We start from the raw sequence: 27389 nt of genomic DNA on the forward strand, positions 1-27389 counted from the left end.
AGAGCCCTGCATGCAGCCTAAGATGTCCGAGTCTTCAAGGCTCCTTGTCTAAATCCCGGTCCCAGGAGAGGGACCGGGCGAACAGCGGAATTGCCAGCGAATCTAGTGATGGGGAGCTTGGTCTGGTGCCTATCTTCAAGAGCGGAGCCGCCAGATAGCAGCCGCTTCGACGATGGGGCCAGATTAGTTTTGTCAAGACCCCAGAGGGGGCCCCCAGCACGCTGGGCCTTGTTGTGTATTCCCAGCTGCACCGCACAAGCGCAGCAGCGGCCACATGGCTGCAGTTGTTTTGAGCGCTCCAGTGAGTGTCCGAGTGCACAGTGGTGCTCCCCAGATGTACATTGTCAGTGTCTGGAGCCTTGGAAGGCACCCAAGGGCCCCACATTTTTGATAGAGTCCCAGTGGGACAGAAGAGGCACCATGGTTCCAGGGCTTATTTTTTTCCCAGCTGCACCGCACCAGTGCGGGCAGCTGCAACGAGATGGGCCTATGTTTGAGAAGTCCCTGAGTGGGACAAAAGAGGAAACAGTGGTGCCAGGGCCTTTAGCTGATTTCCACTTGTAAAGCACTTAGTGACAGCTTTACAAATTGCCTCCGGGATAAGCCTGACTGCTCGTGCCAAGCTACTAAGGGGGTGAGCAGGGGTTATCTTTGGCATGTAACTCCCTTGCCCTGACTAGAGCGGTGGTCTCTGCCTGGCTTTGGCGCCAGCCTTAGCCAACCAGAGATCCCATTTCTAACAGGATCCAAGCACCTTGGCCAAACGGCCAGGGGGGTCGACCTCAAATCTGGAGAACTGGGTTCGAGTCTCGGCAATGACCCTGAACATCCTATGATTCTGGGCAAATCACTTAATCCCCCCGTGCCTAACAAAAATGAATGTGTCCTCATGTAATGCAACTTGTGCTATGTAAAGCGTTCTGATACCCGATGCGGGTCAAGATTGCGCTACACAAAACTCTGTAAAAAAAAACTATGATACCATACAAATTTGACTTCACAAAGAAACCATATGCTTGTGGAAAATCGCTGGCTAAACTGCCAACTTAGCTCAAACAGGGAAGATCTAGAACACCTTCAAAAAATAAATACAACACTGTTTGTTTTAAAAAATCCTGCAAACCTACCAAAATTTGAAACTCATTAAAAAAGGCAAGATGACCATGGTTTGAAGTGGACTATGCAATGAGGAAAAGAATCAGTACTGATTTACATTAGGTGGGTCTAGAAAGGAACAGTGGGAGAGAAATGGGGTGTTTGATTGCTAGTATTCTGCATGGAAACTTGGGCTGGTGGAATTTTCCACACCTACTACTGCCAATGTTTGTGAATTCAATAGAGAAGGATATTTGCAGCCATTCAAGGAATACTTCTATAAGTGCATATTTTTTACTTTTTTGGTAAACTAGTCACTATGGCCCTAATTTGGATGTTGGTTGGAGTTGCCTCTGACTGACATCCCAGAACTTTTGGAACCGACTCACCTCGGGTCGGCAGTCCGAAACCGCAATTACGATGCGACTGTGCATGGGAAACCGCCCACAGCGCAAGCTACCATAGAGAAATGGGAGTCACTGTAAATCCTGGCACCATGTGGCAGGCACCTCATTTTTATTTAATATTGCATATGAGGGCACTTTTAAATATCAGAGGTCAGCATGTGCAGTGCACAAGCACCTCTTATATTTCATTTATTAGGCTGTACTGTCACCCCATCTATAAGAATCGAGGGGCATATTATCAAGCCTGTGCGCTAAAATTATCGCCGCTTTATCGGCCGAAAACGGCCGATAAAGCGGCGATAATGGGCTTGATAATATGCTCTGTGGAATTCCAATCGAAGCCCATGTTAGATGTCTTCACATCTAACATGTGCTTCGATTGGAATTCCATAGAGCATATTATCAAGCCCATTATCGCCGCTTTATCTGCCGTTTTCGGCCGATAAAGCGGCAATAATTTTAGCGCACAGGCTTGATAATATGCCCCCTAGTCCATGTTTAGGATTTTTATGAGTGCTGACTTGTTTCTTAGTTCACTAATGGCATTGTCACTGGGGGGCGAGCCATCAATGTTCCTACTTTCAGTAAATGTCTATTTATGCACTGATATATATATGATGTACTAAGGTGAAACGCTTCCCATGTGAAAGAAATATAAATGTTTCTAATTTTGAAGAGATTACATCATACTTTTACATTATGTCTGCTTCATGATATGCATACCCAACATTTTCATGACTCGGCTCGTGCACAGACTGTTAGAGCCAAACCAGACTCATGGCATGGCTGTGGCTTGGCTTGCCCTATTAATTTGCCTGTGCACCCCCTCGATTTGCGAGTCTGACTTAGTATAATGGGCCATCAGTCACTTGATAAAATTCTTTGTAAGAGTAAAGAACTAAAACCAAAGAGCCCTGCTCCCATGCACCAATATAATAAATCTACCATCAAGGCCTCTTGTAGCAGAGTTAAATCTGAATGCATGCAGTGAAAATACATTTAAAATAAGTGATTGCAAAGAACATAAATCTGGATCAACTTCACCTGATGATCGCACCCCAGTTGGAGCACCAGCCCCATTATCTTCTGACCATAGTATTCTACCTTAGCTTGACTACTCCCTTGTCTTGCACTATTTTTGATCTATGGCTTTGATCCCCCGCAGCTTTCTTCGGTCTGATGCAACAGAGAGCTGTACATGAACTGCACTGTTTGTTTTTATTGTCTGCTGGTAGACCCCATATTTTTACAGAATCTCATGCATTACAGCGACTTCCCCTTCGAAACATTGCCAGATTCCAAGGTACACACCGGCCTATTATGGGTTTGGTATGTTTGGGTCTTGTTTGGATTTGCCAGTGTTTCTGTTCATCCGGTGTGGGTGGTGGAGTGGTGGGGGTGTAAAGTTCTTTATGTGATGATCTTTGTCCTCCTTCACAGAAGCCTCATAACTGACCTCACCTAAGACATATGCACTTGTTTCATTATAAAATTACTGTTCCTTGATTAATGCCATTGACCAAGACTGATTGCAAACTTACTATCGCCTGCATGACATGGAACCCGAAGGGCTTAAATAATCCCTGAAAAGGAAAGCAAACCCTCACCTATCTGAATAGACATGGAGTTAGATTGGCCTTCCTACAAGAAATACACAGGGTGTTGCGCGCAACTTGCCCTTATGCTTCATCCTGGGGTGTGAATCCCTTCTTTGCCTACTATAGCTCCTACTCCTAGGGATTTGCATGCTGGTACACAGAAGCATTCCCTTTCTTATTCGGGACGTAATTGCTGATCCTGAGGGTCATTCCCTTTTAGTTTCTGGAGTACTTACTAACAGGTCTGTGCTGTTGGTCAACTTGTATGCCCCTAATGTCGACTCTCTGAAGTTCTTTATAAATTCTCCACTCATATGAGTCAGCTTCAAGCTGACCATATAATTCTCGGTGGAGACCTAAACATTACTTGCCATTTTCCTCTTGACTTCACTGATTCGTCTACGGGTTACTAAACAACATGCCTTGCAGGCCCTTACAGACCTCCTCAACAACGTTCACCTCACAGATTCCTGGTGTTCCCAGTATCCCCATAAGAGAGACTACACTTATTACTGTGCTCTGCACAACGTGTGGACCCACATAGAACACTGGTACGTCTCCCCTGAGGTGCTCCTTTGACTCACTGACATTACTCATAAACCTCATGCATTGTCTGATCACTTCCCAATTGCAGCCTATCTGAAAATTCTACTTTCCAGTCTACTGATCCTGTTGTAGCGTTTCCCTGCCAACGCTCTAAGTGAAGTATTCCGCACTGAGCTTCGCGATGCAATTATTGAAAATTTCATTATAAACTCTGGAACTGTCAAGACATACTCAATGCTGTGAGAGACATTTAAAGCTTACATTTGGGGAGTTTCCAATGCTAAACATGCAGGAGTGCTTCGTAGTATCAGGAACGACTTAAAGATGGTAGCGCAGAAGTTACGTGACCAGGACATGCCCCCACGCCTCATGTCCCATTATACACAAGAACCACTTTGTTACAGGAATTTTCTGAAATGGCTGCTCATGAGGTCGCCTACTTAGGCAAATACGCTAGAGCATTTAGTTAAGGAGAAGGGGAAAGACCTGGACGCACGCTGGCACAGTTGCTTCGCCCACCATGCCAAGCCTTCTATATAACTGGTTTAAAGCTGGAGGATGGAACCATGGTTATGGATAATGCAAGCATTTTATGTTCACTGCGTATTCTAGGCAACTATATACATCCCACATCGAAAGTTCTTTTTTTTTTTTTAAAAACCTTTATTCAATAAAGAAGGAGATACATGCGCAGGCCCACAACCATCATGGCCGGCCGCAAAAGCAATCAATAAAACAGGAGAAACTGAAGTCAATCAGGAAACAGGACATATCAAGGTATACCAGATGCGGTTGTGGGGCTCGCAGACAGGATATGAGGTTTTCATTTTAAATTTTTGCAAAAGAGTAGGGGCTGCAACAACAAGGGCATCGCACCTCACAGGATAGGAGCACAAAGGGGACGATTGGGACTTACCCCAATTACAGTCGGAGATAGGCTAGAACCAAAGCGACTATGCAATCCGGGCAGCCACAGCAATAATACTGGACAGTAAACCACATTACAATGATCCACATTTCTAAAAATCACCCCAGAGAGCCTACCCCCCAAGAACAGAAAAACAGAGGCTTATCGAGAAGCCAAAAAAAGAAAAAAGAAAGGTGCAAGACCAAGAGACAGCCAACCCTACGAAAGAGGAAAGAACCCTCCCAAAGCCGGAAAAGAGCGATAGGGACCATAGAACAAAACAAACTAAAATAACAAACCCCCCCCACACCCGCCACCCCGCACCCCTGTAATGGCTACGGCCTAACCCACTAACAGCGTGCCTGTCACCCCGGAACTGCCCCACAGAAGGGAAAATATAAGAAGTGGAGGAGGAGAAAATCAAACAAGCCCCCGGACACCTGATACCCCCCGCCGGCGGTGACCCCCCCATAACACAATCATCATCAATGAGCAAAAACAGTCAGCATTATCACGGGGAGGACAGTCACCAGAAACCCCCCCCTATCCCCGGCCCGGTGAAGTATTCGGTGCAATCCCGGCAAGAGTAAACAGAGCAACCCCAGGGAAATAGAAGTCAACCCTGCAAGCTTCACGAGGAGTTATATCGCCAAAGTCATAACAGTTGCAAACCGAGGAAGCGTCTCAGAAGATTCAAAGCAGTGGCAAGGAGCAAGAAAACCTCAAATTCAAAGTCAGCCCTGACCAGTGCGAATCCGTTCCGGAGCACATCTCGACCAAGCCACATCCGACCAGAGGCAGTCAAAGCGTCCATGGTGGACCAGGGCATTGAAAGTGGAGCAAGGGCCGGTTTCAAGATGGCGGCATCCGTTGTACAGACGGGCCGGGACAAAGGAAAATGGCGATCCCCTTCTATGGGACCATGAGACTCGGCAATGAAGAACAGGACATCCAACGACAACACACCATCGAAGAGGAGACGTAGAGGGAAGACCATGCACTATAATAGATGAAGGAAAGGTGAGGCCGACTCTCAAAGGAGCAAAGTCGGGCTGCCGCTCGGGCCCCCGCAGACGGAGGGTCAAATCGCTCGTCTGGATCGCAGATTCCTGTGCAGGCGCTGCAGCAACCGTGGCCGGTCGCGAGCAGACATCATCCAGTTTCGCCGCCAGAGAGACACATGCGCCGGTGAATTGCGAGCGGAGCGCCCCAATCGCCGCCATTACAGATCTCAATGAATGTGCACCATCCATCCCCTCCATCCCGGGGCTCAGAGGACGGAGGGGAACACAATCTCCAGCCCACAGCGCCGGGCTCGGGGCACACATTTGGCGATCGCAGCAACAAGGGCGTCCCGAACTGGCACACTCAGGACAGACACCGGCCGTGGGTGCAGCCCGTCAGCACCGGGACCGGGAAACGGGGGTCAGGCACACAACCCACAGCCGCGGTGCAGGAGGATCCCAGCACGTCACAGTGTCTCTTCTCCGGCACCATCCATCAACAAGGATAAGAGTCAAGAGCAGAAAGAATTATTCAGACCTGGAAGACCGGCCACAATTGCGGTCCCACAGCCAATGTTGATGAGGTCCCTCTCGGGTGTTTCAAAAATCGAGGTCCCGGCGGCAGCCCGGGAGTAGGCCAAAAATAGGACACGACATAACTTCGTCGCTGAATAAGATAGGAAATCCGGTAAAGCACCGTTGGCATCAGGCGACCTTCGTACAGCCAGGCACAGGACGTGGGTAGAGGATAGACGACAGGATAGTCGGGTCGCCGGCGGAGGTCAGCAGAGCCGGCAGCTTATGCGGCCATCTTGGTTCGCGGCGTAACTCCTCCCCCCCACATCGAAAGTTCTAACCGCATTATTTGTCCGGGTTGGCTATAGTGTGGTTGTAAAATGGCTAGCAGCAATTCTTAGTGTCCCTCATTACAGGTGAAGGAATCTTCCAAGCTATAAATGCCCTTGTTGGCTCAAAGGCTCCTGGTTCGAACAGCTTCACTGGTGATTTTTATAAGGCCTATAAGCCGATTTTGGTCCCTCACTTGCTTGAAGTGTATGCCAAGTCAATGGAACTGGGCACGTTTCCTCATTACTCATGCAAAGCGGTCATTACTCTGCTACTTAAACCCAGTAAAGTCCCTCATCTCTGTACTTCATACAGACCTTTGTTACTCAAGCATGACAATAACGTACTTGCCAAAGGTATTGCAATGCGTCTCTCTCTTTTATTGAACAGTCAGGGTTTGTTCCTGGTCGCTCTACCTCGATTAATCTGTGTATGGTGTTTGCAGTTATCAATCACATCTCTCCTGATCTCCCAGCGGCAGCTGTGCTCTTAGATGCCGAAAAGGCATTTGATTCTCTTGATTGGCCTTTTTTACATGCCACCCTAACGAAACTTGGGATTCCTAAGGGTTTTCGGGAACTCATCGCTTTGTTATATACCACCCCTTGAACTTGTCTTCGAGTTAATGGTGCTGTTTCTGAATATTTACCCTTGAGGCGTGGCACCCGATCAGGCTAGACCCATTGGTGCACCATTTCTTGGAGTGCATTTACATTGCAGGATCTGTTCCATCGAGGACCGCTATTGGCTTCTTTATACGCGGACAACATATCACTGTATGTCCGAGACCCTGAACCTAACCTCAGAGAAAAGGTCCGACACGAAACCTTCTCTGGCTTGGCCATTAATTGGGGCAAGTCAGAACTATTTCCACTGATGGATGTCATGATGCCTTGTCCCCTCAACTATTCCCTACATTGATGTGAGGACTCCTCGAAATACCTTGGTGTCTATTTACAAAGGTACAGTTCCGAAGTAATTCGCCATAATAACAGCCCTGTGATTGTTATACTTTCTGCTCAAGTCGAGCGATGGATTAAACCACCACTGTCAGTAGCAGGGACAATCACCATAATCAAGATGGTGGTCCTTCCAAGGTTTTTCATACTTATTTCTCAATATCCTTATTGCTCTGACTAAATGATTTTTTGACAATTGCCACAGTCTACTCACATGTCTCATATGGGCTGTCCGTCGCCCCAGATTAGTTGGAGTAATCTCCCTTATGATTGCGGTGGAATCAGCGTTCCTGATCTATATCTTTATTATTTAGTAGCCAGGCACATTTTACTTACTTCTGGTATCATCCTGATGCTAGATTGCAATATCTTAAGCCGTAAATGACACAGAATCTCCTTTTTACCCTCTCCACACTACTACCCCAGGGGTTACCTAGAAATTCTCTGTTGATCCAGACACTCCCAATCACAGATTGGACATGGACTAAACTCCTCCGCTACCTAGGCTATGATACCTTATATTCCCATATCCTTCTTTCCGATAACCCTTGGCTTCTACCAACTTGTAAGAACTTGACTTAACAAACGCTTGCAACACATCACCTACATATTGTGGGCGATCTTTTCACAAACTATACCCTACCATCTATTACTGCCCTAACTGAAGGGCAAAGCACGACACACATAGACACGTTCCTACTATACCGCCTAAAGGACACTTTGGGCCAGATGTAGGTGGCCATTTACCGACCGGTAACGGCCGAATTCGGCCGTTACCAACCAGTAAATGGTCATTCCTGATGTAGGTGGCCTATTTTACCGATTCAGTAACTTCCATATGTAGGTGGGACTTTTCTGAGTCCCAAAGGCCAGTCAGATTCTATTGGGTGGTAAACTACCTAATACAGGTGTGCATGCAGGGCATGTCTGTGTGCCACATGGCACACAAGTCCGGAATTGCGGTGCCAGAGTGTGTCAAAGTGACACCCCCTGCACCCTTGCAAAAATCGGAATTTACCGAATTGGTAAATACCGATTCGGTATTCCACATTGATTCCTATGGGCTTCAAGGCCCATAGGAATCAATGGGGGATACCGATTCGGTATTTACAGAATCGGTAAATACTGAATCTTACCGATTCGGTATTTACAGAATCTGATTTACCTACATTTCCCCCCCTCTAATTTACCACTTGTTAAATACCGAATCGGTATGATTCGGTATTTAAGAAGTGGTAAATTAGAATTACCTACATCGGGCCCTTTGTGCGCTATTCTTCCTTCCTACCCTTCAGAGGCACAAGAATTCCCCTCTCATGTTAATTATTAGCACTCCAAACAAATCCCACTTTATATCCCGTTCATATCATACATCTTTATAATTGAGACCATTCAGGGTGGAAAAGGCAAAGGCTGATTGGGAACGAGATTTTGGATACTCACTTCCCGACAAAAGTCACGAAACATGACAATATCGCAGCAAACAAACCAAGCTGATTTCAAATAATCACTATCATAAATTGGTGCATTTTAAATACTTACACCATACTTACACCACACCCAAAGCATTGTATTTTAAATACTCACACCGTGCTTACACCACACCCAAAGCATTCGCCAAGCTATATCAGACTAGATCACACCACTGTCCTAGGTGCACAGCGAAATATGCAGCCTTTGTTCACCTAGCTTCGAACTACACTCCAATACTCACTTTCTGGGAACCTGTCTATTCTGTATTATATTGCATAGCAAACACTTACTCCCAATCCACTATTGGCACTCCTTGGATTTGTTCAGTCTCTACCTGTGGGCATCTGACGTTTTAGAGCCATTCTGCATTGTTAGCCAAATGACAAGTGGCCCTCCATTGGGGAAGCAGCACATATCCTACTGAAGCAGCCTGGCTGTGCGATTTGTCCTATTGTGATACTGCTGGCGAATATAATGCCACACTACAACCACCGACTTCCCGGCCAAGAGACATATGGTAGCTGTTCAGAGATTATTTATTGAGGCTGGCCTCTGATGCGGAAGACGTCGAGGACAGAGATATTACATCTTGATGATTAAAATGGATCACTACATTTCCCTACAGCCTCAGAGGTGCGCTCATATGCTGTCACTACTGCAGCCAACCACAGGATTCTCCAAATAGACCTCCTCCTGTCCGATCGGTAGCTCCCACAGACAGCCCAGAAGGAGATCTGGAGTACCGACGGACAGGTAGGCAGGATGAAGGAGCACTATGGCAGCGAGTAAATGGTCAGTTTGGTGAATATACTGTACCGATTCAGGCTCAGATTCATGTATTATTAACACGGCCATAGAGTAAATCCAAACTAGCGCCCAACCAGAAACGATCTTTGGCGACACGCATTATAACAGAAGCGGTACGTGTGTGCTTGCGCTGCGTGTTGGTGTGTTATCAATACACACGGCGATTTGTACCTGTGAATGCATGTGCCCTGCTAATTTGTTCACCTCGTTACATCTAATGAGGGGAGTCGTACATACCCAGCAGAACTCCTGAGCATTAACGACATATCCATAACTTCAAAACTCTAAATGATCGCCAAATCAAACCATCCATGACAGAGGTGTTTTGAGAAGGTGGGCGATGAATATAGCACCTGCATTAGGAAATGAATGGTTTACCTAAACATAATCTGCCTAGTTAAGGCGAGGAGTGTTGTTTTAATTCGTAGCATCGAGGTGCTTCCTCTGACTTTTTCTTTTGTTTGGCTTGAGTAGAGCAGTGCTCAGTTTTACCTGCGCTGTGGCCAGGTGAGGGGGGGCAACATTCTCCTGCAAATTGGGTGAGTATAAATACATGTTTATAAAGTTCATATGATTAATAGATACTATGGAGATCTAGCTCTCGTGGCACACCAATACAGGGTAACATGATATTTTACAGTACGCATTTCTGACTGGATAAATTAAATCAGCAGATGCTTGTTGAGATGCTATTTTCACTAATGATATGTACATTTCTCTTTTCTATGTGTATGTGTGTGTCTGTCCATTTGGTGCACTCCTATAATTTGAACACAGGAGATTCTCAGGTGATATTTACTTTGTTCTTCACATTGTTTTTCACTTTGATTTACATCAACATACCTAGCAGTAGCAGAATAGGTCCTGATGAAGCAGTAAGGTGACCCATGGGCCCGTTGTAAAACTGCAGAAACATGTCAACCACTTTTTTCATCTGTGTAGTTATTTGTTAATACTACCATTTGCACAGTTTTTATCATTGAGAAAAAGGAGGTGTCCATTAAAAATATTTTCCTCCTTCTTACTCAATTTTAGATATTTTCACTTCACACACTTTTTGGTTTACACAATTTAGCACTGCTATTCAGCTACCTCCTGATAACTAATACATATTACATCACAGACGGTTTGGGATTGATGTGTTAAATTTGGCTAAGTCTGGCCAAATCTCGCACTGGGGACTTTGTTCCCCATGTGCTAAATGAAGGTTCCCAAATGATGTAGGGCGGTACAGGTTGGGAGTCTGATGGGATCTCTTTGAGCACCGACAAGGGACCCAGCGACAGATTTCGCTATTCATTGGTCATAGCATAGATCATCACCAGATAAGACACATACCACTCACTACTTTCTGACCCCTTGCTACTCTTTAGTTGGTATTCATCACTATTTTTCCTACCTTTCAATTTTTTATTTGGAATTGTTGCCTTCTGTTGCTCTTTAACCTATTCCAGGCTTTTTCCCTATACCCATATATGTTTGCCCTTGACTCTCTCTTTGAAAACTCCACTTTTACATCTTGATGATTAAAATGGAACACTATTTTTTTCCTACCTTTCAATTTTTTATTTGTAATAGTTGCCTTCTGTTGCTCTTTAACTTATTCCAGGCTCTTTCCCTATACCCATATATGCTTGCCCTTGACTCTCTCTCTGAAAACTCCACTTTTCTGCTATTCCACTTTCTCCTTTTCATTGTTAATCCCTTGGTCCACTTTCTCTTTTTTTCCTTTTCCCTATCTTATTAAGAATTGGTTCAAAATATCATAGTTATGCAACTGTTTTTCTTAATTGCCGCTTCTGTGTTTCTTTTTAGTATCTTTATAAAATATTATAAATGTCTAAAGTATGATCTAATCATATCTGACTAAGTACAAGGTAACCTGATGAAAATACCTTACACAATAGGAAAATCTATATACATTTGTCAAAAGCCAATTGTAAACAAATCACAATACATACAAATACGTCAAATTGCTAATCGCCCTGTAAGTAATAAACCTTATTTGAACATTGGAATGTTGAGAACTCCATTGAAGAAAATGGAGTAGCTCTGGGCTTATAATGGCTGGTATAAGCCTGTAGCTCCAACATTTAAATGTTTATTCACAGCAATTGCTTTGAACAAGTGGCTCAAAGAGCCCCCCGGGGGATTTCAACTCCCTCGGGCTCTGTGAGGGTTGTATAAGCCTGGAGCTCCAATATTCCAATTCTTGTCTTCAAATTTGTCCCTTTTTAATTAGGAACATTCTGGCCTTAGTGGGTGGAATGCTCTAATAGCCTTATAGTCCTTCTGCCTCAGGCTTTATCTGTTGTTAAAGGCCTTCTGCCTCGTTATAGGCCCAAGCCGACCAGGGATGTTTGTTTATAAAGGGAAGGCAGACGTATATCAATCTGAGACGCCTTTTTCATGTCTTGGACAAGACACTGTGTTGACACTTGGCACCCATTAGTGCAATTGCTTTACGAGAGGCCTACTGCCAGAATTAAACCCAGTCAAGTATTCTCAGAAGTATGAATCCTTTGTAGGGCCACCACCAGTGTTTTAGCTCTCTCCATGGATCTTTGTATTGGCAATAGAACCATTGGCAGTCAGATTCAGAGAAACAGCATTGGAAACGTGAATCATATTTCAGCATACTTCGTACATTATCTCACTATCCACAGATGATGCATATTATATCTTTGAGAACCGCAGGTGAGCCTGACGGTAGTTATGTAGGTGCTAACTAATCTGATCCCCTGATATGCCTAGATGACACTATTGTCTGGGCGCGGGACATCTCTAAATACCTGGGGTCTGGGCATACTATGAGGATCAGAGGTTGGTACAAGGGAATATAGGCAAAGCTAATGCAGCGATCCATGCTTTATTAGCTTTTTCAAAGGAACACCTTCTTTCCCATATGGGACGAGTTTCATTGTCAAAATGTTGGCATTATCATGACTCTTATATTTCTTTCTAATGCCATCAGAGGTACTGAAACAATTTTTTAAAGACTAAGACAGTATAATTTCTGATCTGGTGTGGCTGGGAAATCGTCAAAGGTTAGCCATAAAGAAAATGACTCAGCCCATACAGATAGGAGGGATGGGATTCACAAACTGGAGTCATACTATCTGGCATATCAACTTGTGTAGATGGTTAGGTGGTTGAGGTACACGGAGGAGAAGGACCCAGCAGAGATCAGTATGCTTTGAAGGAACACTGCTGTGAATGTAATATCACATACAAAATTGTCTACAAAAAAGTTAGCCCTGGCCATTAGGGCGGCCAACAGCTGTTGCCATAGATATTTGCGAGCACCTGGGAAGGACACGCCATAAGCTGCTGACACACCGTTGGGGTCTCTACTTGAATTCTCATTGCCCACTAAATATATTGATTGGAGGTGTTGGACAGAGGTGGAGCCTTATCCAAAGATGGGATTTTCTTTCCATCTGATGCTCTCAGGAACCACTTCCATATTGATGTTGGGCAATTCATAGCACATAGTGGTTGTGTGTGCCAGAGGAACCACCATGCTCAGAAATGTTTTATGTGGTGTTGATCCTTGGCAATGCAACACATGCTGTATCACTTATGTGCAAGGCACTATTCCCAGTCTTCCAGGCTGAGACATCAGGAGCTAGGTCCTTGTGCGAGAAAGTTATGGGTGTGAAACTACAAGATCACATGCTGGCACATTTCCTAGAATAAGCTAAGTTTGTTCTAGGAACATGTGTTTTAAATTAATGCAAATAAATGATAGGGGGGGGTTGGAGGTGCCGCCGAGCGCTTGCTAGGGCCGGTTTTCGGATGATTTTGTTGCAGGGACGAATGGCCCTGCAGCAAAATCGGCCCCCAGGGGCTCACAACCGACCCCCACCCCTGCGGCGCACCGAGGGATTGTCAGGGCCTGGTGTCACAGTACTTCTGGATCCCCAGCACTGTCTGCTAGGTCAATTTCATTTTTCCCTCTTCAGTGCCTTGGGACCCGTTAGGGTCTCAAGGCACTGAGTGGGGAGTGGGGGAGGATCTGTAGTTCAGTCGAAGAGCCAGGTATTGAGCTCCTTTCTGCTTCCTGAATTGAGGCAGCAACCGCGATTGCCTGAGATGTAAAGGCAGGGAGTTCCAACTCTTCGTAGCGAGGTAGGAAAAGCAAATTCTACCAGCTGTGGTCTTATAGATCCATTGGATGGTGATAAGGGCCTATTGGGCAAAGTGGAGATGGCTGGTGGGAGTGAAGAAGGCAAGGCAGTGGTTGAGGAATGCAGGTCTAGTGTTGTTAAGGTCTTTTTAAGTGTTTGTGAGGAGCTTGAAGGTAATTCTTTTGGTAATAGGTAGGCAGTGAAGGTCTCTTAGGTGACCAGTGATGTTGCTGTGGCAGGGGATGTTCAGGATGAGTCTGGCAGAGGTGTTCTGGATGTTCTGCAGTTTCTTTAGGAGTTTTTAGATTGTGCCAGTATAGAGTGCATTGTCGTAGTCGAGTCTGCTGCTGACAAGTTCATGGATGACAGTTTTCCTGGACTAGTAAAATCTTATGAAGCAGGCAGAGATTGGCAAATCAATGCAGTCTTGTCCTCCTGCTTCCACAGTTTGTTGGATTTGAGGAATCTAGGGTGATGCTGAGGTTTAGTACGTGGTCCGTAGGTGTAGGGGGGAGGTTCCAAATGCTCTAAGCCACCAGAGGTCATCCCAGGTGGAGGGTGTGGAGCCCAGCATGAGGCCTTCAGTCTTGTCTGGGTTGAGCTTGAGGCAGCTGCCCTTCAACCAGATGGTGACTGCCTTCATCTTGTTGTGGCAGTTGCTCTTGGCGGCTGTGGGTTCATCTGTGAGGGTGAGAACCATCTGTGCATCATCGGCATAGGAGACGATGTTGAGTCAGTGGCTTCGGATGATAGCTGTACGTGGGGCCATGTAGATGTTGAAGAGGGTGAGGCTAAGGGAGGATACCTGAGGCACTATGCAGCTGATCTCTGTGGGTATTGAGTAGAACGGTGGAAGTCTGACTCTCTTTATTCAACCAGTGAGGAAATAGTGGATCCATTCTAGTGCTTTGTTGCGGATGCCAGCATCATGGAGTCTTGCTCAGAACGTGTGGGAGGAGACAGTGTTGAATGCGGCTGAGAGGTTCAGGAGCATAGGGGCAGCGGTCTCACCTCTGTCCAGGAGGATGTGGATGTAATCTGTAGTGGCGAGGAGAGCGGTCTTCGTACTGTGGTTGCTTCAGAAGCCCAATTGAGAGAGGTCCAGGATGTGGTTTGTTTCAATGAACTCAGAGAGTTGGGCGTTGATGGCTTTCTTGATGACTTTGCCTGGGAAGGGGAGCAGAGACATAGGTCGGTAGTTGTTGAGGTCCATCGGGTCGGCACAGAGTTTGCTCAACAGTAGGTTGATCTCAGCGTGTTTCTAGTTTTCAGGGAAGGTGGCGGACTTGATGGAGCAGTTGATCGTGCGGCAGAGTTTGTGTGCGATGGACAGGCCGGCTCTGTTGAAGATGTGGTGAGGGCAGGGATCCAAGGAGGCTCCGGAGTGGATACTCTTCGTAACTCCGAGGGTGTTGTCAGTGGTGATGGTGGTACAGTTGGTCAGGGTCTGCTGGGGTCTGGAGCCTTTGGGTGCGGTGATTGTGGGTAGTGTGGTTGGGTCTTGGGTTGTGAAACTGACATAGATCTCCTTGATCTTGCAGTAGAAGAAGGTGGCAAGGTTGTCACAGAGGTCTTGAGAGGGGGAATGTCTGCTGTCTGTGTGCTCGGTTTGGCAAATTCTTTGACCACAGTGAAGAGTTCTTTGCTGTTGTGTGTGCTGGTGTTGATGTGTTGTATGGCTGCTTTCTTTGTTGTTCTGATGAGGTGGTGGTGTGCAGTGATGGCGGTTTTGAAGGCTTCGTGGTCTGCCACGATCTTGTTGCTCCTCCATCTTTTCTCGAGCCATCTGCAGGTGCACCTGGATTCTTGGAGGGTGACGGAGAGCAGCTGACTTTCTTGGAGGGCTGCTTGCCTGAGGGTTTCCTGAGAGGGGGTAATGTGTTGGCGCAGTCAGAGATCCAACGGTAGAGGTTGCATGCTAATCCGTTGGTGTCCATGGATGTACCTGGTGGGCCTTTGCTGAGGGAGGTGGTAAGCTGGTCTTTGGTGACCTTGTTCCAGCATCTGCTAGGTTAGTGGTGGGCATGGTGGAGTACGGTGGGTTTGGTGAAGGAGAAGTGAATGTAGTGGTGGTCGGTCCAATGTGGTTCGGATGTGTGGCTGATGGAGATGTTGCTGCTTGCAGAGAAGATGGGGTTGAGTGTGTGTCCTGCTCAGTGGGTTGGAGAGGTTACCAGTTGTTTAAGTCCAATGGTAGTGAGGTTCTCCAGTAGGGATGAGGTGTTGTGGTCGTCAAGGTTGTCCAGGTGGAAATTGACATGGAAATAAATCACAGAAGCAGTAATGTTAGTTTATGGAGTGTGCCATGTGCAAAATAGCAAAGAAATGGAAATCAAGGAGTGCTACGCATGTTGCTGGGTTATTGCTTATGTTTCAAAGTGTTCTAGAGCTGACTTGTCAACATTAATGGCCCAACACTGGAGAAATAATAAAGGTCCTCCTGTTATGAATGGGATGGTATATTGCTGGCTGTGGAGGGTAAATCTGGCACACGTCCACCATGAATCATAGACTTTTGTACTGAATAACCTAAAGCACTTACATTTTTGAGTTCCATCGTGATATCTGAGGGGGCTTACTAAGATACATTTTGATGTTGCTTTAAGTATGTTGCAAACACAAGGAGATGATGGACGGGGCACAGAATCTTTTCAGACACTGAACCCCAGTCACAGATCTGGGTTGAATACATCATCGTTGTTTAGCTCTCTTTGCCACCCCAGTTCAGATCCAGCTATATGCAAATCAGCCTTGAGCCCGGGCCTCATGGGAACAGTTCAGCCCATACTGCCAGCCAAGTCTTCCCTGGACCGGAAACAAGCATCCTGGTACTGGTTTCGGGGTAATACCCTTCATCAGCCAGGCTTGCAGTGGTACCTCTGGTAATACCCTACCAACTTTTGGCAAACAAAGCAAACACATAGAGATGATGGACAGAGCGCTGAAACTTTTCAGACACTGACCCCCAGTCACAGACCTGGGTTGAATCCATTATCGTTCTTTAGCTCACTTCACCACCCCAGTTTAGACCCAGCTATATGCAAATCAGTCTTGACCATGTGCCTCATGGGAACAGTCTAGCCTGGCTGATGAGGGGTGTTACCGTCTGAACTGGGGTGGTGAAGTGAGCTAAAAAACGATGATGGATTCAACCCAGATCTGTAACTAATGGGGTTGAGTTTCTGAAAAGTTTCAGCGCTCCGTCCATCATCTCCTTGTGTTTGCTTTAAGTATGTTACCTGATTGTTTGCTTTGTTCGCCCTAAGTTGGTAGGGTATGTCAGACGTGGGTCCCATGCTCCATTTGTCACTGGATTCAAGCTAGCCTGGGTGATGAGGAGTTTTACCCTGAAAACCAGGATGCCTGTTTCAAGTCCAGGGAAGAATTGGCTAAGCAGTTCGGTCTGCACTGTTCCCATGAGGCACAGGGTCAAGACTGATTTGCATATAACTGGGTCTGAGCTGGGGTGGCATAGTGAGCTAAAAAATGATGATGGATTCAACCCAGATCTCTGACTAGGCGTGAGTGTCTGAAAAGTTTCTGCGTTCCGTCCATCATCTCCTTGTGTTTGCTTTAAGTATGTTACCTGATTGTCTTGAGGGTGGGAGGCAGGTTTGAAAATTCTTGTTACAATAAACAGAAATATGACTGGACCCCTTGATTGGTGTGATTGTGCTTACACACTAAAAGGTTCTCAGGATTTGATAAGGCAGTATATCAGTATATATGTGTGTTTTGGCAGTCAATACAGATTGATTGAGTAAAAAAACAGAAGTCCTACAACCAATGGAGAAGACAAGTAATAAAGATTAATCAAGGGGATGCCACATGAGGTCTGGTGGCTTAAACAAGATGGCAAGGATGTTGAGAGCCCCGCAGTCATCATGATGATTTTTTCCATCGTACTCGGTAGGCAATGTTTAGATAATGGCTACTAAAATTGTATGGTGTTCCAGACACCCCAATTTGGAAAATTAACAAGAGGGAGTGTCTGGAATCCAAGATGAGCGCCTTGATAAGGTAATTTTCAGTGCAAAAAAGCCCTGACAACCAATCACACAATGCTGACTGTATGACTCACGCGGAAAGACGTAAGCATCAAACTGCTTAAGACGTGTACAATTTGCCTGCTCTTGCACGCAAGAGCAGTATCATTAAATATTCTTAATGTATTGAAATCCTAAGAAATACATGCAGTTGAGTGTTTCCTGTGATGTGTTCTATATACATATAGGTAGACAATTGCTAGAAGAATTTGTGTTGAAATGCATTTGCTCTTTAATTTTCATTGTGTCCTGCTTTTTGCAATGTATTGTCTTGATTTCTTCTCCTGGACTTTTCACCTTTCCAATGTCAGGGGGAGTTTGGTGCCTTGCTGGTTTACTTCTAATCTTCATTTCCAATTACTAGGTATAGATATGCCAAGGAGTATTTTCCCTTTACTGGGTTTTTCTCGCTCACTGCGTCATATGGACCCACTGAGTAGGAAAAACCCATTAAAAAAACCTTGGCAGTCTTATAGGTTGAATCTTTGCGTGCAAACTGTTCTGTGCAGGGAGTCAAATTGGCTTTTGGACGAATTGCCCTTTCCAAAGTCAATTAAGAAGGAGACCAAATAGTCATTTTCCACCTCCAGTCCTTGACAATGCGCAGTGCCAGCTATGTTAGATTTACCTCTTATTCTGAGTTACACATCTTAGAATGAGGCATAACAGGCAGAATCTCTGTTTACTTCACCAATTACTGCATGTTACCCTATGTCACTAAGCATTTTCCAGCTAAATTTCACCATGTTTCTACTAGCAAAACACGGGGGGATGCGGTTATTGCCTCTCAACTCCGATATCCCATTTGTGTGCATGGATCTAAATTTAAAACACAAATCCTAATCGTGAGTTTAAAGTATATGTCCAAAGCTAGGGTAATTCTGCTTAGAATGTGTGATTTCATTATTCTATTCAGGATGTATTCTGCTATCACAGCTTCAATATTTTCCACTGAAAAAGGAATGATTAACAGAAATCACATTTGCCATTTATTGTCCACTTTTATCTGCATATGAGCCCCTAGTCAGTTCACTGTAATAAGAAGCATGTCTTATGTCGCTACTTCATCCAGCTGGAAGATATTACTTACTTTTTTTTCTAAGACCTTTGTAATACTATTGGAGAACCAAATATTGGAAGCATATTCAAAACACAAGACTGACTCCATGACATTCGCACTTTCTAGGTCTGTTATCCATGTAGGTAATTTAGAGGTTGTCAGGCTGTGATCCCTTGCTGCTGCGACCCCTAAGACTGCTATTGCGACCCCTGACCTGAGAGTTGGCAAAGCAGTGCTTTGCACTAGACCAGAGGTCTTCAAACTTTAATAGGCTGAGCCCCCCAGCTGAATTTTTTTAGATGGTGGGCCCCCCACCACCTGACGGAAATGTCTGTAATCGACACCTGCGCGCATATTCCGGGCATATCCAGCAAATAATGTTCAATTCAATAAGAGTGTTTAGTAAACTGCAGGTTTGTGAGTGGGTGTGGTGAAATGACAGAGGCTTATTATGCAGCTCAAAACACCACTTTCCAAGATAAAGTGTGTGCAAATTGTTTTTACTAGAATGCTTTGTTTTACACAGGACATACTTTGATAATAACACCACCAACATAAATGTGACAGGTGTGCCTGTTTTTCCGAGACAGTCAATCTGTGGATGGATTTTTGCTACTGCCATCCTCAGGTTGTGCTCCACATCCAGTCTTGAACGGTACTTAGCCTTTAATATTGCAAGTGCTGAGAACCCAATCTCACATAAATAGGGCGAGCTGAAAGGCAAGAGAGTTTTGATAGCAGTTTCTCCCAAAGCTGAATATTCTGCAGACATTTTCAGCCAAGACAGAGACCATAAGGGAGACAGTGTTGTCAGATTTTTCATGCACTCCCTAGCTCAGAGCTGATACATGAGAAACAAATCTTCTCTAGAAATCATTCACAAACGTCTTAGGCAGCATTATAATGGGATAATTGCCCACCAACCAGTTATGAAAGACAGTTGAAAGTTTGCAGAGAGGGCACTGAACGAACACCTAATTGAGAATTCCTTAGTGGTACGATAAGTTGCTTGTCTGAAGCAATGGGGGTTTAGGACACGTCAGGCTTATGTTTAAAAATAAATAAAACTAATATAAATTATGATGTTGTCTATTTTACTTCAGAGCAATGTTGTCTGACAGACTTTGTGATGGCATGGACATGCTAGGGATTTTGGGTCCCCTGGGCAAAAACTATTTTGGGGGCCCCTGTTTAGTACATATTTGAGTTTAAATGATTTACTTTCAGCTCCGCCATACCCTATTTAGCCAGGCTACTAACAGCGCACAGGCTCTTTAGTCGAAATTCTAAAAGCGTTTACATCTATTATTCAGAGATAGTGATGTGTTTTCACTGTTGTAATAAAGCAGCTGCCCACTAATTTTACAGTGAATGATATCTGTTATGTCCTCCAATTTCTCAAATGTGAGGACCCGCTTGGATCTTACTTTTTTATAGTAACTATTTTATGGTTGTTGCATGAAACAAACACATTTCTTAACAAATTGTAATAGACTCCCTCACATCAATCACATTAAAAAGAAATTAAACAAAACAGTATTTGCAAGAATCTGTTTAGGAATTATTCTAGGCCATCAGGGCACAATCAGAACTGTCTCTATCAAGGGGCCCCTGGAAGGCTGGATTGAAGTGCATTTAGATGTCTCCTTTTGTAAGTTAGGATGAAAATCTTGATGGGGCAGGACATTCCCATACTTGTGTACAGGGTTGAGTGAGGTGACCATATGAATTTGGGTGCGCATGTTAGTGCAGAGTGGGACTAATGAATGTATGGTTAGTGGTGGGCTTATTTGAGTGAGATTGCAGGTTGAGCAGTGAGGGGGACAGGTGAGTGGAGTGTCACGAGTGTAGGTTGAGTAGAGTGCTCATGTGACTGCAGGGTGAGGTACCGGGTGAACAGCGCAAGTGCATTGTGAGTGCAGAGTGATCACTGTGAGTGGAGGGTAAGTGGGTGAATGTTGTGAGTATATCAGGATCAGTGTGAGTGCAGGGTGAGGGTGAAAGTGAAGGGCGAGAATGAGGAGCAAGTTGTCTGACTGCAAGGTGCAATCCCAGAAACTTGAAATAACTCATCATGTTATTGACGGCAGTGTAGGGTTTCAAATGTGTTAAACTATTGCTATTATGGGAGTAACCAGGGATCAGGGTGGTGGAAAAAAAAATGTGCTCATCCCTCAACAAACTTCCAATCTTATGATTAGAGTTGCCAGCTTAATATTTTGATGTCACAGATGGTATAAAAATAAGCAGTCGCCTAAAGCTGAATTTTCAGCACTTGTCTGTGCATACTTTGAGCAGAAAATATAAATAGAAATAACTTTTAATTGTTTTCTAGAGCTTCCTGAAGGATCCATGACTGATAATAAAAGGGAACGAAGACAGAAAAGTCACATTACAAATGAATACGTACAGGGTCGGCTTTAGGGCAGTGCAACAGGTGCGGCCATACTGGGCGCTGACCTATGGAGGGGGCGCCGACCTAATGAGGAGGCGCTGTGTTTATCAATCACTTATGAATGGCACATATGTCTGGTGGTAGTGAGAGAATCTCAGGAGGAAGTCATGGGGTGTGGGGGCACCAAAAACAATTCTCTCACCAGGCACCACCAGCGCTAAAGCTGGCCATGAATACATACTATTCAGTGTCAAGACAAGCAATTTACAGGCTGTTTAAACAACACATGGCTGGTTGGGATTTTGCGAGCCTACCTGTGTAATTGTAAAAGAAACTTTCAGGGACGTTTTAAGGACTTTGGGGGCCCTGGGCCAAATGTATTTTGGGGCCCCAGTTCAGACCAGCTTTGATTTTATTAAACCAGTCTCAGCTCTTTCATGCCTTCTTTGGTCAAATAATAAATGTTTGTACATCTGATATTCAGGGATAGTGATGTGTGTTTTCAGTATGTAACACAATAGCAGTTCACTAATATTACTGCAAATAATCTCTGTCACACCCTCCCATTTCTCATATGTGAGGTCCAGTATTGACCTAAAATAAACTTTTTATATGGATGTTGCATGACGCATAAACACATTTTGTCTGCAAAATGTCTGTAATAGACTCTTGGACAATAACAATTAATGATAGAAAAACGCTATTTACAACATTGTGTTTAAAGAAATGTCAAGGTCATGAGGGCAAGACTGTAGAAGAGAGCTGGCTCTTTCAGTCATCCCCCCCCCACAAACCCACCCCTCCCCTCTGAAAGGCTGGGGCACTGGGCCAGAGCCCACCTCACCCATGCCTTGAAACGTCCCTGGAAACTTTGTCTCCTCTCTGGGAAGAGCTAACTCTCCCAGGAGGGGGTTTATTCATAAGAGCTGAAATGCTTCAGCTGCAGTGGGAGGCATGGGGTCTCCTCTACTAAAACCGAAAGCGTGTCTGTTGGTTTGCCTTCGGTTTTAGCAGATGAGTCATCCTACCTCCCACTGCAGCTGAAGCATTTCAGCTCTATGAATTAACCCCCTCCCGGGAGAATTAACATAGCAAAAGCATAGGCACTTTGTGCCCCGTCGATTTCCCCTCCCTCCTCCCTCCAGCCATACCGAGTTCTCCAAGGGAACAAAGGTCAGATTACAGTGAAGTGCACGCCCTCCCCGAGATGGTGTTGCGCCCCCCCAGGGGCGCGCACCCCACATATTGTAGAACTCTGCACTAGACGGTACACGGTATTCTAATGAACACTGTTTACATTCTGCAGATCCCACTGGGAGATTACACAAGTTAAATAAATTCAGAAATGGAATGACATTTATTATAGTATACAATAAAAGTCAACAAATTAAAAAATGCATCTTTTGAAAAAAATTATTGCCATGGTTCATTACTCCGAATACTTCGAAAAAATATGTTTGTTCGATAGTTCCTTATAAGCGCTGGAAAAAAACGTATTAACAGTGAATAGCACTAAATCAAAAGATTGCGATAGCTCATACACAATTTATGGTCCCAACGAATTAGTGCTAGTGGTTCTGACCCTATTGTTTTTTTAAATCTCTTTTGTGCACTTTCCTGTGATTTAGCAATACTCTCTCCCTTTGGGGTATACAGAATGTTCAGTGATAGAAATTATTACGATGTCATTAGGATTCAAGTGCCATCCTTTCCTAGAAGTTAGGGTCAAAGGCCATCGGGGGTCCACTTCCAGTGATGTTGAGTTGTGGGGTCACTTCCGCTACCTTGATGAATACAGTTGTAAATTAAATATGGAAAGCACAAGTTAGTGACACTTAGACCCTGATTACGAGTTTGTGTTTTTTTGTTGGTGCAGGAACACCGAACGGCTAAACTCCCTCATTATGAAAGTCATCCCAGCTCAAAAAAACACTTGTTATAGAAATTCTCCCCAGAACAAGGAATACCACATAAATTCAGAGATACCCAACCATTTTCCATGAGTTTTTCTTGATTTCAGGAATTCTGTTTGCCTGCTCTGAGGCTGAAGATGTCAGCAGGTGGGCTTGTGGTGTGGGGGCGGCAGGGTTATTATGTAGAGGCAGGGATCAGGGAAGGCTGGTACCTGCCTGTTCAGGAGGAGCTCTGTCTGCTCTCTTCATGCTGCTGCAGGGATTGGCAGGGGCAGGGATGTGTGTCTGCTGCAGACCTTTCCCCTACAACTTCTAACAGGGTCCTGTGTCTATGTGCCTGAATTATTTGGTCAGAACTTTACAGACACGATAATTAAACGTGTGGAGGCACTCATAATTGTGGGGGGGAAGAATTCCACCCGAGTTATCCCTCCATTTACACTTCCGAAATTCGCAATCAGAGCCTCAGCAACCGGATTGTGAATCAAACAAGTATGAAGGTGAGATTTACTGAAGATGACCATTCCTCCTTCTCACCATGAATGTGAGAAGGAAAAATGAGTTAATGGGCCCCATTACATTTACTTTGCAGTTTCTAAACAAATTACCGAAATTCCATGTTGTACTATTTTGAAGTCTGTGCAGAGGGAAATTAAGCAAATGTCGTGACGGAGCGTGGTGTTAACCTTCTTGGCTTAACACTGTATTCTGTCCACTGGTGTAGCAAGGGAGGAGCGGTCCTCCCAGGGGGGCATGAGTATTGGGGGCGCTCTTACCTGCCGTTCTCCCGCTCTTACCTGGCGTATTGCGGTGGAATCCCTCCACCACCACCGCTCTTCAATGTGAGGGGGTGGTGTCCATAGGCCTAGCTATGCCTCTGGCTCCATCACTTCTGAAAAGCAGGGCTGCACTATATTTCAACAAAACTGTGAGCCTTGCGTTTCAACCTCCACGGGAGCTACATTTAGCTGCCTTGCTCCAACACAGGCACACTTGCACCCTTGTTTATGTGCAGCAAGGTGTCCTTACCTTCACATAAACAATCAGTAATGGTGTTTTGTAACTTATATGTGTGCTGCAGAATGCGCACATATAGAAGTTGCAATATGTCATATTTTTATGATTGTTTAGGTGGAGGTAGGGACACCGTCCTGCACATAAACAATCAATGGTGTTTTGCTGTTTCTGTGTGTGCTGCACAACGCAGCATACGTGGAAACATCAAAAACCTAGGGTAGGACCAGGTTTTCCCTCGTCTTAATTATGGGGTTGCCCATTATTTCCGCCACCCTTGTAAAAGATGGGGCAGGGTCAATATCAATCGGTGTTGCGGCCACCACAACATTCATTTATTTATGTACAATGCAGCGTTAAGCCACATTTTAACGCCGCCTTGTGAATAAGGTGAAACCCCTATGGCCACAACAACATCAAAAAAAGTGACGTTATGGTGGCTAGAGGGATTTGCAAATATGACCCACTGTGTTTGTGCCATTCCCTATTGCAGACGCTGTGAAATACTTCCATAGATCACGTACTCCGTAGGTGCAGCACTGCGAACATTATACAAAAAGGCCCCAGTAATTTTAATGGTTGCGTAATATCATGAAAAAGATGACAAACACAATAACGTGTGGTTCTAAGGACACATAATTAAAACATCTCAGAATGCTTAGTATAGATTGTAGAGCTTTAGTAACAAAATAACACATTACGATTTGTGGCTATTTTTTTTACCCATTTTCTCACCCGAGGCAGGGGTTACTTTTGCATGGGGCAATCGAATATTTAATAGTCACCACCTAATACCTTCTCAGATTTCGGAATTAATGTGTGGAAAAGTAATTAAAAGTAGCTCATATTAGTTAGGATGCATAGAGGTTAAAAAGTTACCTATATCGTTTTAGGTAGAAGTAATCCCCCAAAGTGGATGGTTGGAATTCATTCTGTCCCCTTCCATTTAGCAAACAAATTTCAGACACGACCGAGTACTGAACACACGAGACCTGTAGCTCAAATCACAACCAGAAACTACACGTCGGAATATATAGACTATATATGGTTATAATATACATAAAATATATAGTTTTGACAATTTCTTTGCATATCTTACATATGAATATGGAAGTTGATTGGCAAAATGTATATTAAATGTAATCGAAAAGCTAACATTACAATCCAGATAAGAGATTCACCCTCCTTACCTTATGCCCTGGTGGGCAACTCAACCCAACCCTGTCGTTCGCCAGTCTGTGGAGAGGCTTTTGAAACAACTTTTTTAAATACACAATCAACAATTTGTCTCGGTTGTAATAGGAGAGCCCAAGAGCAGAATGCAATGAAATCCGCTTCTGAGGGGGGCGGTGCCAGAGAGTCCAGTTTACCTGAAACCAGAAAAAACATTAAGCTATTAGCAGCGAGTTCGAACAAGGTATGTTTTGGAATGCACTGGCATCTGGCAAATGAAATGTCAACTGCATTATATTTCGTGCCTGCAGGGACGAAGCTTGGTCAGTAAGACTGAAGGGGGAAGGAAAGGGTGTTCTTCAGATTTCCGACAATCACTCTGTCATATCATGTTAATCAATCATTGTTTGAGCAGCTGCGTATGAAGGGGGCTTAAGGACCAGTGGAAGGGGAAAGGAGTGCAAATTGTGTCTGGGTACTTCAAACACAGTATTTTGTAAAATGACCATGTTTAAAGACCTTCAAAACAGAGACGACAGTGTATGTGTGTGTTTTTTGTCTGAGTGACTATTTAACAATCCCGGGTGAAATCCGACATCACCTTACCATACCCGACTGAAAGCTCCTTTGTTAATTTATTTATTTTAAAAAATACATTTATTTGGAAGCTGTAACACCCCAAACACCGCCCCCCCCCCCCACTTCAAGGCCGGCTGTACGCGTGTTGCTGCCTTAGGTGACGAATCCGAAGTGCACGCTAGCCCACCTGCCCCTTTTTGAGGGCATACAAACACTGCCAAATACCCATAACATACGGGTAAATCAGAACAATATTTAATTTATATTACCCTGTACCCTTTACCAGACCCATGTGCATTAACAACTCTGACATGGTCTAGGAGATTTTAGACCATGTTATGTTTTTATTCAAGCTCTAGAGCAGTCACATGACTGTGATAGCAGCCAAAAAATTGGCTGGTATTGTCCACTTATGTGAATGTCCTAATTAAAAACATCCTCCTGGGAGACCCAGGTGGTTTTAGCCTGCTGTGTGTCTGACGTTTCTGAGCTTATCACATTCAGCATTCTCATTCATGTCTGCCAGGCTGCTTTTCTTCGTTTGACAGAACTGACGGATACACCGGCATTGAGGTGAATTCCTACGCCCTCCTTTGATGGTGCCAGGGACACTGGGAATCACAGTAGAGGGGGGCGGGGCTAGGCTCACTCAGTGCCCTCATTGACCTGATCCTCTGCCTCTTTCTCAGTTCTCTACGCCATCCACATGTCCCGAAGAGATGGCTGGTACAGGAAAGTCAAATCCTGTAAATTAGGGGCAGCAGTGGGCATATACCAATGATTACAGACTGCTACTGCTTCACTGTTTTCAATGGAGCTGTCATCACTCCAATGCTCTCATTAAGGATGGGCATTAACTGCTGTTAATCATCATCTGTGTATAAGCTCCATGAAAGTCGCCTAACCGGGGTGGGGGGTTAATTAGCAGCTGGTTTGGGCCCGCAGGTAAAAGCTATAAGGGTAATACCACACCCTCAAAAATATTAGGAATACTGTGACAGCAGGAGCCAATTCTTACCTGAAGGGACAGGAATAAATAGCTCCAATCCCCGTCAGAGGTCACTAGATCTCTTCTGTGGCAGTCGCTTTCCATGCAGCGGTCCGGAGTCCCTTTGAGTTTGCTGTGAGAACTTTAGTCAGAAAACAAACGTCATCTTACACGCCTTTTTTGGCTTCCGGTCTTATCAAAGGTAAAGGGAGGAGCCACGGCACCAGCGTGTAAACATTTTCTGAGCGAGTGCCATGGGAGAATGGTGCCATCATTGTCCTATCTGCATAACCTCCTGCCCCGCAGCACTCCCAGGGAACACAGCACACCGGAGGGATATTGGGAGCTGGGCTGGCGGAATGCCCCCGATGGCCGATAGCTACAGCCATAAAAGCGAATATTCTAATTGGCTGCTCAGCTTCCAGCGCTCAATTCGGGGAATACATTGT

The 27389-nt window shown here is 44.9% G+C and overlaps 1 protein-coding gene across 1 annotated transcript in view; it reads right to left on the reverse strand.

The window, feature by feature from the left end:
* LOC147690362 (cytochrome P450 2F2-like) overlaps window positions 1-27084 on the reverse strand; it is a 382599-nt gene extending 355515 nt beyond the window's left edge. The window contains exons 1-2 of the mRNA XM_086938000.1: window positions 26971-27084; window positions 25391-25570 (exon numbers count right to left, since the gene is read on the reverse strand). The gene's annotated coding sequence lies outside the window, so the exon portion shown is untranslated. The remainder of the gene's footprint in view (window positions 1-25390; window positions 25571-26970) is intronic.
* Between the last annotated feature and the right edge of the window lie 305 nt (window positions 27085-27389).

The sequence above is a fragment of the Lissotriton vulgaris genome, chromosome 9, assembly GCF_964263255.1.
Source record: "Lissotriton vulgaris chromosome 9, aLisVul1.2, whole genome shotgun sequence".
Lineage (NCBI taxonomy): Eukaryota > Metazoa > Chordata > Amphibia > Caudata > Salamandridae > Lissotriton > Lissotriton vulgaris.